The sequence below is a fragment of the Saccopteryx bilineata genome, chromosome 2 (assembly GCF_036850765.1).
Source record: "Saccopteryx bilineata isolate mSacBil1 chromosome 2, mSacBil1_pri_phased_curated, whole genome shotgun sequence".
Lineage (NCBI taxonomy): Eukaryota > Metazoa > Chordata > Mammalia > Chiroptera > Emballonuridae > Saccopteryx > Saccopteryx bilineata.
The window spans coordinates 280,481,959-280,498,171 of NC_089491.1; positions in this window are offsets into that span (position 1 = coordinate 280,481,959).

The following is a 16,213-nucleotide window of genomic DNA, read 5'->3' on the forward strand; positions in this document are numbered from 1 at the left end:
AAGAGCCACATCTGGCTCGTGAGCCATAGGTTCCCAACCCCTGGAATAGTTGATGCACATGCAAGCCCGGGCTGGGTGGTGTGGCAGACCACCCTTCACATGACGGGGAGTACAGTCCTATAGGAAGTTCATGCAGGCCACCCTTCACATGACGGGGAATACAGTCCTATAGGAAGTTCATGCAGGCCACCTTTCACATGATGGGGAATACAGTCCTATAGGAAGTTCATGCAGGCCACCCTTCACATGACGGGGAGTACAGTCCTATAGGAAGTTCATGCAGACCACCTTTCACATGACGGGGAATACAGTCCTATAGAAAGTTCATGCAGGCCACCCTTCACATGACGGGGAATACAGTCCTATAGGAAGTTCATGCAGGCCACCCTTCACATGATGGGGAGTACAGTCCTATAGGAAGTTCATGCAGGCCACCTTTCACATGACGGGGAGTACAGTCCTATAGGAAGTTCATGCAGGCCACCTTTCACATGATGGGGAGTACAGTCCTATAGGAAGTTCATGCAGGCCACCCTTCACATGACGGGGAGTACAGTCCTATAGGAAGTTCATGCAGGCCACCCTTCACATGACGGGGAGTACAGTCCTATAGGAAGTTCATGCAGGCCACCCTTCACATGACGGGGAATACAGTCCTATAGGAAGTTCATGCAGGCCACCCTTCACATGACGGGGAGTACAGTCCTATAGGAAGTTCATGCAGGCCACCCTTCACATGACGGGGAGTACAGTCCTATAGGAAGTTCATGCAGGCCACCCTTCACATGATGGGGAATACAGTCCTATAGGAAGTTCATGCAGGCCACCTTTCACATGATGGGGAGTACAGTCCTATAGGAAGTTCATGCAGGCCACCCTTCACAAGGCAGGGTACCTTCCTATAGGAAGTTCATAAAATTGATGTTATCCTTGCTTTGCAAATCCAGCAACAAAACGAGGCTCTGCTCTGAACAGGAAAAGTCCTATCTGCACTGGACCCCCCCTTTGATAAGTGCTGCTGCCCTGTGTACTGCCTCCAGGCTGCCCGGCCCCTACCACTCCCCTTGTCAGTGGCTGACTTCTGCACACAGCATCTCATGAGCAACGAACCCAGGAGAATGGAAAGGCAGCCGGCTCTGATGCTTTTTTTTTTTTTTTTGGATTTAGGTTTTGTTGTCTCTTTTTATGGCACCCACCCAGATTTTTTGAATTTCGTGTTCCTTTGATAACCACTATATTGTTAATAAAGGAACATCATGGCTAGAACACCAGCTTCAGGCGCCATCTAGCTCTTTGGGATTCCACAGAAGGGCGGAAACAAGTAGATTCCTCGTCTGGGGCTGGGGTGCGCTCCCTCCCCCGCTCCCACTGTTCCCACCCATCTGTCTGGATCTCGCCATTCCTTATGCTTTGTCTCAGGTGCGCACTTGCACTCTCATCACTTCTCTCGTCACTGGTCCTTAGCCAGTTCAACCCGGAACAATCTCCCCTTCCTGGCCTCCTACTGCAAGGGTAGTCTTTAACATGCAATTTTGGACTTGTTACAGCTTGGTCTTTCTTTTCCTTCCTTCCTTCCTTCCTTCCTTCCTTCCTTCCTTCCTTCCTTCCTTCCTTCCTTCCTTCTTTTCAATGTTACCTAGTTTGTTATCTCAAAAATTATTGCATGTTTTCTCCCCAATAAAATTCCACCATTCTGAAAGGCAGAGATTGGGCCACAGTCCTGGAGTGTCTACTTCCTTACTTGACACTCCATACACGTGTGTTCACAAAAACCAGAAAGAGCTTCAAGTGCACTGCTAACCTATGTAGCAGCACACCCTCCCTCTATGGCATGTGATGACCTGGACAGACACTCCTCACTGTCAAGGGCTGGTTTCTTAGAAGAGAATAGGGCTCTGCGTAAAAACCAGTTGGAAATATGCCCTTGTCCCATTGCCAATACAGCTTTCATACAAATTTGTACAGCTATTTTGTTTGTTTCTTGGTGTGGCTTACATTTTCCTTTCTCCAAGCCATCTCAGATTCTGCATTACAACAAGGGCTGCCATGACAGAGTCTCCGTGTTGTACACTGTGAACCTAGGATGTGCCATTCACAGAGCTGAACCGTGTGCAGCCTGCACAGACTCCTGCGGCAGCCCTGGGTTCAACCAATGCCAAGGTCAAAGAACCCAAGTGGGGGTGACTTCTTGGGAGTAAGATGTGTATAGGTTTGAAAAGCACAGCCTTATGTTTAAGTCTTAAGAAATTAAGATCTGCCTTGGCCAGTTGGCTCAGTGATAGAGTATTGGCTGGCGTGTGGATGCCCTGGGTTCGATTCCTGGTCAGGGCACATGGGAGAAGTGACCATCTGCTTCTCCACCGCTCCCTATCTCCCTTCTTTCTATTTCCCTCCCACAGCCATGGCTCAGTTGGAGCAAATTGGTCCTGGGCACTGAGGATGGCTCCATGGCCTTACCTCAGGTGCTAAAATAGTTCAGTTGCCAAGCAACAAAGCAATGGCCCCAGATGGGCAGAACATTGCCCCCTAGTGGGCTTGCCAGGTAGATCCCAGTCGGGGGGGCACATGCAGGAGTCTGTCTCTCTGCCTCTCCACTTCTCACTTAAGAAAATTTTAAAAAAATTTAAAAATAAAGAAATTATGATCTTAGGAGTTATTTGATGCTGTATCTTTAAAGAAAGATTCCCGAGTTCCATAAGAATTCATAAGATAAATGTCTTCAAAGACCTTGGGGTTAACCCCCCTGACCCTGCCTGAGACTTACTTTCCTGTTTCCTTGCCTAGAACATAAGAATGAAATACGCCTTGTTTATCTCACCGGGTTGTTGTGACACTGAGTCAGGTACATGCTACTTTGCTAACTAAACCTTAAATATCGATGTTTTCCCGCTGTCTTACCTTTTGTGCTTTTCTTGGTGTAGGATTTGTATCTCACACAAACGTTTGAGCAGAAACAGATTGGACACCTTTTCTTGAGATCAGAAAGCAGAGGGCCCTTTGCTGGTGTTCAAATAGGAACCTCGTGCTCCGATTCAAACAGGAGCTTAGCCCTGCTACCCACGCACCAGCCAGGGTGAGATGGAATGGCAGGGTCATCGTCGGGGAGTCGGATCGACTCGCTGGAATCCTGCCTCTGCCCCCTGCGGGGACCCTGCCGGCCATCAGCCTCTCCAAATTTCAGCTTTATGTGTGAAATGAGGACACCAGTATCTTCCCCACGCAGTTGTGCTCCAGATTACGTGAAACAGCCCAGAATACCAGCCTTCGTGAGATAGACAGGGTCTAAGGGACACAGAACCATCTAGTTCTCTGGATGTGTTCAGCTAAATCTGTTCCATGGGTCTGGCTACGTTAGTATAGCTTTCTGAATATGCACTTTTATTAAGTTAAGATTTAATTGTATGGCCTTGGCTCGGGTAAGAAAAATCTGTCAGCTGAGTGTCCCACACTTCCTGTGTATGAGCCCAGTTTTCACCCCGTGACCCCCCTAAGACTGTGCACTCTGTCCTCTGACACGTGCCTGACACAGACCCAGCTCCATGACGATTTAATGGGAAACAGATGGGACGAGAGAGCAGCTTCCTATCCAGATCACACTGCGGACAATTAACAAGGTTGCCCTCGAGACGTCTGTGTCTTCCCTCTCAAAGTACCCACCCTCTGCCGGCGGCTGCCTCATCTCTTCCCCGTTTCTTTCCCATTTTTCTGTGAGTTCTTCTCAAAGCCTCCCATCTGGACGGCAGAGATTCGGTTCTCCCTTTCATCCACGTGTCCCGCTCAGGAAAGAAAAGCTGCCAGCACCAAAACAACACACAACTGTGACAAAGGACAAGGAAATCATCAGGAGAGCTAATGAGGTTTTCACTTCCCTTTGGCCTCAGCGGCCTCACCGGGCCCGGTGGGCTTCTGACACTCGACGGGGCAAAGTCTCCCTTCCTTGCATGACCGGGAGAGGTTTCATCGGAACCGGCTTTCCCTGGCATCTCGGTACCAGGCTTTGTCCAAGTAACAGATCTAGCATTAGTGTCTCCAGTTATAAAAGTTCTAACAGCTGCCCTAGCCATCGGGATGATAACAGGAGGGTAAAAGATTTAAAAAAAATTATCTTAAACTTATTTTTTGTGGGCATCCAGTTGTCTTATTTCGACAAATTGGGTGAAAACTATCTCCTCTTGATAAGCCTCTAAGGCAGAAGGTGAGACCCTACGGACCAGTGCTGGCAGAAACTCAAGGTGCAGTGGTATGTAACGAGAGTGCTCTGTGTAAGAAAATGCAGAACACTTAGTTTTCTTTGCTCCTGTGAGGGCACGAGACGGAAAACGAGGGAAGAGGTTGGGGGCAGAGAAGAGCTGGACAAGCTGCGGGCAAGCAAGACCTCCGCAGGGCAGCCTGGCCTCCGAGGACTAATAAGAAGGTTAAATAGTGTTGTCCCTGGTTTTGCAGAAACCTTTTGGAAAAATTCTACCATGCACACAGATGTGTATTCAGCTGGCTTTGAAGGAGGAATGTAAGGTTGAGGAGGCAGCTTTCTTCATTCGGAAAAATAGCAGTAAGAAAGTAATAACCACAAAAAAAGCAAAGAGGGAACAAAATATGTCGGCAGAAACAAAATATTCGGAAAAGAAATCAGTACCAACGTAAGCGTGAAGATTAAGCTCTCTGGGAATTTCAAGAGCTCTTGCCAGGATCTTGGGCTTCCACTACGATCAGTGTTTTTAGCCCATTGTACCTGGATTTTAAGGGGAAGAGAGACCCCAGGTGGCATCTGGCTTCCTCGTGGCATTCAATCCTTGGCCACAGGTGTTATTCTCTCCTTTCAATTTCAAATTCTAGGAAGCTGGGGCTCAGAGATATTAAATAATTGGTTAAGTCCACATGACTAGCAAGTGTCCATTTAACAGGTAAGGAAAGTGGTATTAAAAAGAGCTGCGTGTCTTATGCTGAAGAGAAAAGGGAATAAAAGTTTATTCAAAATGGATGTGATGTCAAATACTCCCGCTGGACTGCTTGGGCAGACCAAACGGCTGTGGCCACTTTCCAAGTGACACAAAAATCGCCCTTGAAAGTGACCCCGAGAGAACAGATAGTGGGCAAGAGATGCTCACGACGGTGGTCAGAGATAAAGCACGTGGAGATGTTTAAAATGTGAGGAGAGGCGTAAGACATGGGATGGGAGTTTTCGAGGAACCTATTAAACAGCAACCAAAGATTTGCTATTGCAGGCAACGTTACCAGAGGCTGTGGACACACAGGGGCCGCGTCCTGCCCTGAGGGACCCAGCAGTGGAGGAAGAAGGGGTGGGGGAAGCACCTCTACCTGCAAGGCAAGGCAGCCTGCACAATGGAGTGCTGAGTGTGCCCACCCAGGGGTGCCGCGGTTCAGAGCGGGGAGGGAGGGCCACGTGGCAAAGGGCAATAGGACTTAGAGAGAAAACAGAGAGTGAGATCTGATTAGCAACCAGAGGGTGAATTAGGTATCTAAGACAAAGGTCTTCAAGTTGGAGATGTCAGGCAGGATTTATTGGCTTGGCAGAGAACCAGCACCAATAAAAATAAGGGAGGGGGGGCGCAGACAATAGCTTTAAAGCCCAGACTAAAGCTTGTGAAGTTTATTCTGCAGTTTCTGAGAAAACCTGAGCAAGAGAAGGACAAGACCACAGGGTCATTCCGGGAAGATGAAAATCGTCTGAGGGCTCGGGAGTGAAAAGAAGCGGAAGCAGGGGGACTAGTCATTAGATGCAATTAATCAGATATGAGGATCAGGGTAGGGCCAGGAAGATTCCACTGTGAAACCCTGTCAACGCTTTGGTCTCTGAGGAGCTGGGGTCAGGGGCCAGGGAGGGGGACAGCAAGGGAGTGTCACAAAGCATTCAGAAAGGAAAAACACAATACAAAGATTCTGGTTAAATATGGTTTATGCAAATTTTTCTCTTTTTTTTTCAGAGGTCTTGTAGGAAAGTCCCTCCTTTGTTATAGTTCCTCTACATGAACCTATCTCCTTTATTCTAAATATAGGATTGAGTCAAGGATACGATCAAAATGGCTTTGGATTCTTGAAGGCAAGTGGTAGGGACTGAAGATGGGAAAAGTCCCCAAAGAGAGGGCTCTTAGAGATGGGGCTCTGAACCAGTTCTGACCCTTGAAATGAAAGCAATCTGACTTCATTTCAGAAACGCAAGTTGGACAGAGCTCCCGCTGCAGACTGGCCAGCCCTGTCTCAGCGTGCCGGGAAGCTTCTGTGAACACCTGTCCATTGGGCTCCCTGTTGACCGGTTCACGTGAAGTTGGAATTAACAGGCAGAAGGCATGTTGAATGGTGCATGCAACCTGAGCAATTGTGCTAGTTGCTTCTGGAGCATTGTGTGAATGTTCTAGATAAATCTGTATCTCTATAGAAAGCATACATCCACAGGAGTAGTTTCCAAACTTTTCTATCATGAGGAACACTCATTAAAATAAAATAAAAAAGCAAAAATTGTAGAGCAGTTGTTACTTTTATTACCCACTAATTGAGAATATATATATATATATAATAAAAATATATATATTTCTTTCCTTGGAGGGAAGTTAAGGCCCAGAGATTAGAAATCACTGCTTTTCCTACACTCTGCAATGTCTTTAAAAAGCCCAACTTTACTGATGTTAGGATTTTCATCTTCAACAGACTATATGTATATTCACCAGTAATCCCCAGGCAAAAAACACCCATGCTTGATGTCATGAACATAGTATATATAACATTTCACTTAATAAATAGCCAACAGATCAAATTCTCTTTTACATAAATTACTGATAAAAAATTAACTTGAAATATCCCAATATGCTTAGTAGTTTTTTTAAAATTTAAATAACTCATAAAGAAAACAAAGGACATTTTGAATTATTATAATTAAAGAAGGCTAAAAATTAAGCACCCAACTTAATTTAGAGAAAAAGAATGATAGAATAAACCATAACAAAGTAAAATAGATTAGAGGAAAAAGCCCACATAATCGTCTCAATATTGCAAAACAAAACTACGTGATTTTTAAAAAGGAAAAGAAAAGCTTTTCTTTAGCAGGACAGAAGAGGGAATTTCCTTAACCAAAAAAGGATGCCTAGCAAACACTGTAACAAACATCATCCTTAATGGCAGACTGTCAGAAGCTGTGCCTCTTGAATCAGAAGTCACGCGTGATGCTGACCAACCGTGATAGCCATGAACATCGCCATGCAGACCGGTTCACAGAGCAGTGCTGACTGACCACCCCCTGCCATCCCTCCGGACCCACCACCACGTTCTACAATCCCTTGGGCTGCTCCTAGCCAGTGACCAACGCCACTGTGACATAGAGTGAGTCCATTGTATGGGGTGGGACTCCTCTGATGGATGACCTGGCCTCAAGGATGCCCCCAGTGGCCTGACTAGAACTGTCTCAGGGCTGTACTATCATCTGAAATGCTCTCTGCCTCTTCCTCTCTTCCTTCTTTCCTCCCTCCTGCCTTCTCTCACTCTTTCCCTTCCTTCTTTTTTCTCCCTTTTTGTTTTATAGGGGTCATGCTTGTACCCTGTTCTGAAGGCTCTCCTTCCGACCTCCATTGTGTTTCCTTTGTCCTACCCAGAGTTTCTCCCAACACCGCTCCTGAATGTCTACCTAAGCACCTGTCTTCTTGAAGAATCTTGACGAACACACTACTGCGGCTTCTGTTCACCACCGCCCTGCATTCTGGAGGTCTGGCCAGGGCGGTCTCTCTAATCCTGGACTTGGGTGTTAGACACACGAGAGTAACGGCCTTTCCTTGAACTCACTCTGCTTTCCTGTTTCCAAATCTCTACCTGAGCCGTGGCCTCCTCTTCCCCCAGTCGCCATGTAGCAAAGTCCATGCTCCGAGACTGAGTTCACAGAAGGGGATTTCTCCTAAATCTCCCAATGTGGAGTAATCTCTTCCTCTACTAATATCCATCAGCACTCTGTGGGATTGATTACAGTACTGGTCATATTGTGTCACACATAGCTTAATTATGAGTATGATTCTTCTACCAGATGATGCATTCCTGAGATAATGGCCTTGGCCAGATAATGAACTCCTGAAAACTGCTTGTGGCAATAAAAGTTAGAATGAAAGCAAGGTTGGAAAGGAATCCATCTGTTTGTGCCATGTAAATAAGAACACTGAAACCAGACGTCTTCACTCACTCCGTCACACTCCCTCTCAGCGGTAACGGAACAAATGTCAGTGTGGACCCAAACCCTGCAGAGCTGTGGTTAGCTGCAAGACCATTTTAGCTTTCCTTCCTCAGGAAGGAGCCTGCACCATTCTCCTCTGAAAAATAAAAAAGAAAGTTCCAACATGTTCTTAACTAATATTCAGGAAGCTCTTCTTTAGTTCTAGCTTAAATTCCTCTTGCTGCAACCTCGGTCTAGTTTTTCTTCTTTGGGGAAAACTGAGGCCGGCAGATGTGACCAGCAGAACCTCTGACTAAAGGGAAAGCCAACATTCTGATTACAAATGGCCTAAAGTCATTGATTTTTGTCAACACTTGAAGGTGCTTTTAATATTTTCAGCAGAATCTGGTGGCGGTCCTGAACGACTCCCCCTGGGTAAGGGTCTGTCTGCTTCTCCTGGTCAATGTTTATGTTCCTCCCGTGCATCATGCTGGTCCGGCCTGAGCCACTTCCTCCGAGCTGGAGAGAGTTTGGGAATGGGCATCTGGAAAAATTCCCTGAGGTTAGAGGTCGCCACTTCCCCTTCCTGCTCTATTGAAATGTGAGGCCCAGGCTTTGCCAATGTCTCCCTGGTCACAACCTAACCAGCCCCCAAGTTGGCCCTTTTGTGTTCCAGCCCATGAATACTCAGCAAGCATGGTCAGAGGGTAGCCCTTAAGAAAATTCTGGAGAAGTCCATGGGCTGAGGCCCTGATTCACGCACCAGTAGCAATAGTAGCAAATGCAAACAAGTCATTTGGGCAACAGGGTGTGTTGGCATTAGTGAAGATAAATTTAGCTTTCAGCTTTGTAATGCTGACAAGAGACATGCCAAAAACTCACTTTTCCTCAGAAGCAACTTGTTATTGCCAAAAGGCCGGTTCACCTGATAAGAGGGGAGATTTCTCTTTGTATTCTGCACCCCAGTGGCTCACTATGGACAACAGCTGAACAGAACCCGTCTAGGACTTCCTATTCCTCAGCTTCAGAGTCTCTGGTGGATGGCGAGTGAGCAAATGTCTGACACTATCTCGTTCATTCAGGGAGCTGACTTCACTCTTCGTCCCTTCATCGCTGTGTTTATTGGGTGTTAGAGAATAAGGAACTTGACATTCTAAAGGCTTGTGCTTAAAACCCAAGACCTGAGTTTAGAGCTCTGTTTCATTCTCTATGGCTTAAAAATGAGAATACCACCTGCAGAAAGTCTCTGCAGCTAACAGAAACCCCAAATTGCTCTCATGGGGCCCAAATAACTCAACCCTGAGAGCCTCCGCTAAAGGGTCACTTTGTAATGTTTTACAAACTGCAAAGTAATCTGTGGGTGCCACAGAGCTCCCAACCTGTACCGTTTCAGGGGCCCATTGACACCGTATTCCACATGAGTGGCGTCCCTTGGATTGTGCAGACTGGTGGCTCTGGAGACTATTAAGCCATCATTGAACAAAAAAAGAAGAAAAAAAAAGCTACTATTTATTAACTATTAAACACAACGATCTCAAATTCATATAACAATGTTGCAGAAAGGAATTATCTCCATTTTATAGATGGAAAATCAGAGGCTGAGAAAAATTCAATAAACTCTCCCTTTTCCTCTTGCCAATAATAATAAATAATAATAATAATAATAATAATAATCAGTCAACAGTTGAGGGTAAAAAGATAAGGTTTTAAAATCTGTTTGCCTGACTCTAAAACTTGGGTGTTTCCCACTGTTCTACCAATGTCAAATACAGTAGCAAATGGGTGTTCTTTCATCCATTCAACAGATACTTATCGGATACCATTAATAACAATAGTCAACAAGGATTGAACACACACCAAGCGCCAGGCTGAGGATACAATGTGGAAGCAGACCAGCACTGTCCCTGCACAGATGAAGGTTAGTGGGAAAGAAAAACATTAAGGCAAGTAAGACAATCACTGATACATTCAGGCTTAATATATGACAGACATTGTCCTGTGTGTTTTGCATCCATGCATCTCATCCTTGCACTGACCCTGTGAGGTAGGCACTGTTCGTGTCTCTATTTTACAGGCGAAGGAGCTGAGGAACCGGTGTGAGTCGCTCAGGGTGACACGCACTGTGGTCAGGGACGGCGCTGGGACTATGACCCTGAGCTCTAGGGTTCACAGATGTAACTGCCAGTGACACTAACAACGACCATCCTGTTGGTCATTATTTCATTAGCGCTGTGATAAAGGCCAGACAGTGAAGGCACAGTGTTAAAGCATTCATATTGTATTCATTTATTTTCACGCCTGGGGCATTCACCTCTCAGTTTTCATTCAGATCTAGCTGTGCATTTATACAGAGAAAGAAGTCTAGGAATACAGGGTGGGGATAATGTAGGGTTACAGTTGTTTGTATGGAAAATAATAGAGTAATTAAGACAGAGAGAAACAGACAGACAGAGAAGGGGGGAGGAGCAGGAAGCATCAACTCCCATATGTGCCTTGACCAGGTAAGCCCAGGGTTTTGAACCAGGCGACCTCAGCGTTCTAGATTTACGCTTTATCCACTGCGCCACCACAAATTAGGCAGATTTTCAAGCGATTTAAAACATTTTATTATTTATGATTTTTTGTCATATCTATTTTTAAAAAAACAAGAATGATATTAATTTTATCATTCTAAAAATGATAAAGCTATTTTCATTATGGAAAAAAACGCCCCATGTGCAATAAAAACTCAGTTTGACTAAAAATGATATTTTAGTGGGGCTGAGAGGGGGAAATGCTAATGTCCAAAGGGAAAGAAATTCATAATGAATCTTTCCATGACTTACCTCTGCGGTAAAAATACACAGAAACCTAGAACGACACCCACTACATTTCTCAACTAAACATTGAGCAAGAGTTCTTTGGCTGCAGAAGAGCTCACACTATCCTCAAACTTGTGATCATTTAAAAGTAAATCTCCAATATTTAAATAAATGTTTTCCTGATTTAAAGAAGGTAAGCACCAGAAAGAGCCTATTCTCTATGGGAAACATGCTCTAGCATGGACAGAGCAAAGCCTTCCGAATCATTCAGAACTGGGTGAAATCCTGACTCTTCCACCTCCTCGTTAAGTGACTTTCCTCCACTTTCTAAGTTAAAGAAGTCTAAGATGTGTGTGTGTGTATGTAAGCATATCATATATGATTCTTAAGTACTATTATCTCTGGGAGATAGAATTTCAAGTGATATTTATTTATTTATTTTTCCTTAAGTGAGAAGCAGGGAGACAGAGAGACAGACTCCTGCATGCACCCTGACTGGGATTCACTGGCAAGCCCCATATGGGGTGATGCTCTGTCCATCTGGGGCCGTTGCTCCATTGCTTGGCAACTGAGCTATTTTTAGCTCCTGAGGCAAGGCCATAAGTCATCCTTGGGTCCGGGGCCAACTTGCTCCAACTGAGCCATGGTTGCAGGAGGAGAAGAGAGAAAGAGAGAGAGAGAGAGAGAAGGGAGAAGGGGATGGGTGGAGAAGCAAATGGTCACTTCTCTTGTGTGCCCTGAACACATCCACATGCCAGGCTGATGCTCTACTGCTGAGCCAATCAGGCAGAGCCTCAAGTGATTTTTAGAAGTGAAATCAGCCTGACCTGTGCTGGCACAGTGGATAAAGTGTTGCTCTGGAACACTGAGGTTGCTAGTTCGAAACACTGGGCTTGCCTGGTTAAGGCACATATGGGAGTTGATGCTTCCTGCTCCTCCCCGCTTCTCTCTCTCTCTCTCTCTCTATCCTCACTCTCTAAAAATGAATAAATGAAGTTAAAAAAAAAAAAGAAATGCAATCTTATCAAGGTGACTTTCATTTGCACTTGACCTATCAGTATTCAGATGGCCTCTGTCTGTGCTCCTCTGAGGGGCCCTCCCTGGCCCTAGTCTGCGCTTCTCAGGGCTGGCTCTGGGGGTGAGGAATGAATCAGCAGTGGCAGGTGGGACAGTCTAGGGACTTAGAGACCACATCTTGAAAAGAAAGAAAGAGAAGTCTGGTACTTCCATCCCATAGCATATTCTCAGAGTATTTTCCCCTGGCAAGTGGTAAATCCTTGCTACTGTATCTGATAGGAAATAGAGGTACACTTCTGCTGATACTTTACTAGGCATGGTGAAATGCATGTATTGGGTGTTGAAGGTAGAGCTTGTCTTCTTAGAAGAAAATCAAAAAACGCTCTGGTGACATAAGGGCTGGAATCAAGGAATAAGCCCATGTTGCTATGATGCGTGAAGAATGCACCTATAAACTTAATAAACCTAACAACCCAATAAACCTAAATTCTGAAGTTTTTACTCCAATTCTCCCCCTGCCCCAAATTTACCTATTCTTAAAATAATTGATGACTTCTTCTGCAGGAAGGTGAAACCATGACCAAGCCAGAATGCTGATTACTGTTTGAGCTTTCTGGAACTGTAAAACCCATGCAACAGAAGGGTACAAGTCAAGAAAGTACAGCTTGGTGAAGACACATCCATGCGACGATCGGGACTCAGATGAACAAGCAGATCAACACCCTCCCCTCAAAGAGCTCCCCTCATTACATCTCCCAGGCATTAGCTGGCCCTGCCCTCAAAGGCAGTCCCTCTCCTGATTTCTAACAGCACAGACTGACCCCATTGCTTCTGAACTTCATCTGCAGAATCTTTCAGTGTGTCCTCCTTTAGGGGACTGGCTTCTTTCAGCACTGCATCTGTGAGACTCATTTATGTTGTGTGTGGTGCACAGATCGTTCTCCAACCCTGCTCCATAGCAACCTATTGTGTAAATCAGATACTCATTATCAGATACTTGTTTTCAACGCATGAAGTTAAAAATACCTAGGTGCTGATGTTAAGGCTCTCTTTTTCCAATTTCCTCACTCCCCCGAATGGATTTTCCTAAGAGCTCAGCAAGGAAACTTTCTACTCCAGAGAGGAAGATGTTGGATTCCCGACAATTCTGGTTTGTTTAGGCTTTCCACAATGGGAGGTGTCCACAGGGGAAGTGCGATGCCGTCTCGGAAAGGCATCCACCATTTATCTTCCAAGTTTGCCAATCCATGCAGCGACTAACTTCCTGCATGATTCCCCAGGTTCTTGAAGACAGGAAGGGACAAGAGACGCTGCTGTCTCACCGCCTCTGTCGCGGTGCCCAGATCAAAGCCGGGGCTAGCCCCAATGGTGACATAGTTTAAACAGGTCTCTGGTGCGTCCCCAGTCCCCTCCCCACCATCTGCCTCTCCAGTCGCTCATTAAGGAGTGCGTGGTTATGGCCCTTTTCTTCATTGGTAGGCGCACCCACCCCTGAGCAGTGACTTTAACTCAATGGTAACTGCTTCTCTCCATAATGTATCAACAAGGTTGGGATCTTAAGAGATGGCATGGATAAGGTAACTTTTCGAGACCAGGACATGGCCCTTTGTATGATATTCTATTGTTGTATTACAGAGACTTGGAGATCAATATAAACTCACTGACCTAGTGAGACCTGTGGGGAACCTTGTGAGAATATGTATTTCCCGCAGGTGGTGGGAAGCACTGCTCAGTCCCATACTACAGAGTGGGGGCTACCGGTACCATCAGCCTGCTCGGACAGGATCACGCAGCTGCAGAGGTGAAGTCAGTCATGTGCATGGGAGTGGGAGGAGCTAAACATCTGGGTTTCTCTGTGTCGCCCTTGGAAAGGTGTTTTCACGGTCACCTTGGGACACTGAGCTTTTCTCCTTCTTCAGAACATTGATCTGATCCCAGTTCTGAGGAGTAGTTGTACATCTGGGCGCCCCGAGGTGTGACAACTCAGAGGAGAAAGCCAGATGGTGGCAAAGTCTTACTTAGCTGTGGGACAGGGTATAGCCTCTGTGTCACTGTTACTGTGGTTACTAAATAAGATAAAATAATAAAATAAAATAAATAGAAGAAGTAATAGCATTGGAGATGAGGTGGTTGCTGACATTTTCACTTATCTGACAGTATTCCTGGAGACCCCACAGCCTGAACCTCCACCTGTGGAATGTTTCTGGAAAATGAGATGGCCCGGGGAGGGAAGCTTGTGGAGGGGAGGCATACCTGCAAGCCCATCACAGCTGCCCACATTGCCTCCACCCGAGCCCAGCGGTGTTAGCCACGTGGATGCTGCACTCCGAGCACCTGGGGCCCGGGTTGTATTTACTCTGTGCATTTTGCAGAAGCATTTTGGCTCCACAGACATCCACAGGGGAGTGTACAGTGGCTGAGCTTTTAGGCAAATGGGGTCTTGGAAACCTGCATGGTGACATGGGCTTTGAGGTCAGACTTTGTGACCTGGGATTTAAGAAGCTGCACTAGTACCTCCTATCTCTATAGTCTTGGACAAGGCAACTTGCCCTGTCTAAGCCTCAATTTTATCACCTGTAAAAGGTCACTCACACAGCCTAAAATCAATAGATCCTAAGTAAGCACTGATTTTAAGTCAGTTTCTCGCACCGCACTGATGTCCATAAGAATTGGGACTCGTGTGTTGCGTGTAGGTTTACCAGAATGCCCCTCTCTGAATGTAGTGGTCTCCTAGTGATGTGGTCTCCGGCACACAGGGAAATGAAACAAGCCACTCTTCTGACAATGAGCCAACAGACCAACCCTGTGAGGGCAGGCAGGCAGAGCTGGGCCGCCGCAAAAGCAGCAGCCACAAAACCCGAGGGGCAGCCCCAGCTGTGTCTTGAACATCTATCTTCTCATTTATTTTTCACCTTCGCTGAGCCTGCCTCCTTTTGTGCCTTGTCGCTAGTGATGACACCAAAGTCTCCCAGCTTGCAAAGTGGCGGGGGGTGTCCTCATTATCTCTGTTACCTTTGAAGACGTTGCATACTTGATGAGCTCCATAGTTACCTAAGTCATAAAAACTGGAAAAATGAGATTTTTGTTGCTGTTGGTTGTCTACCAGCATGGCCACGTTTCTTAACATTGACAAAGCTCCATGTTGGAGTAGGAGTGGGGAAATGGGCACTCTCATGGACTGTTGACGAGAGTCCAAATTTAAGAGTTGTATCTGGAGGAGAATGGAGTAGTGTTTGTTAACAGGTTAAGTGCAACTTTGGTCTCTGTAAATTCACTTCTAGTAATTTACCTAGAGAAACTACTGGGCAAATATAGGCAAAGTAAAACATCCTAGATGTTCTGCAATGTCATTTACGATAGCAAGAAATTATGACTAGCAAGATCTTCATCAATATAGGGTATTTTAAATAAGCTACGGAGCCTTATAATTATACAATGGAATATTATGCATGCAACCATTCTAAAGGTGGATGTAGACCTGTGTTTACTAACATGAAAAGATATCCTTAATACATGGTTTGGTTTTAAAAACTAAAATATAAAAACAGAATGAGTCCATTTCGTTGAAAATCTAGTTGTGGATATGTGAATTAAAAAAATTCTGAAAGCCAACCAAGCTAACAATGGGTGGGGTGATATAATGGATAATTTTTACTTCTGTTTGCCTTTCAGCATGGTACAAATCTTTTATAAGAGAATATATTACTTTTATATTTTTATTTTAGCAAAAAAACACTGTTTTTATGGAAATTTATTTTTATTAATTATATTGACACATGAGCTACAGAATTTAAGTTTTATTGCAACAACTCTAGCTACAGAAAGAGAAGGTCACTTATGAAGTATAAACAAGTCACTCAAATTAAAGTCTCAAATGACGCTTTTTCCTGTCTCCGCATTATTCAAAGGAAAGCAGGTCCCTTAGAGGCTATTATACCTCTGGGTAAGACAAATTCCCTTTCATCGGGAGCCAGGATCATAGAATTATTCAAGGATTAAAAAATTGGACCTCTTTTGATTACTTCCAGCTAAGGGATTTTATGCAGCTGCTGTTTTTTCTTTTCATCTATTGTTGAACGTCACAGCTAGAGGTCAGGTGTATTGCAATAAATTACCCATTTTGATAACCAAAATATTTACAAGAAAAGGAAGCAAATTTAAAGCTTATATGTCAAATTTCAAACAGTAGTTAAAATTGCCTATCTACTGGTGGGACTCACTCAGCACCCTGTAAAGCCACCCTGGGCCA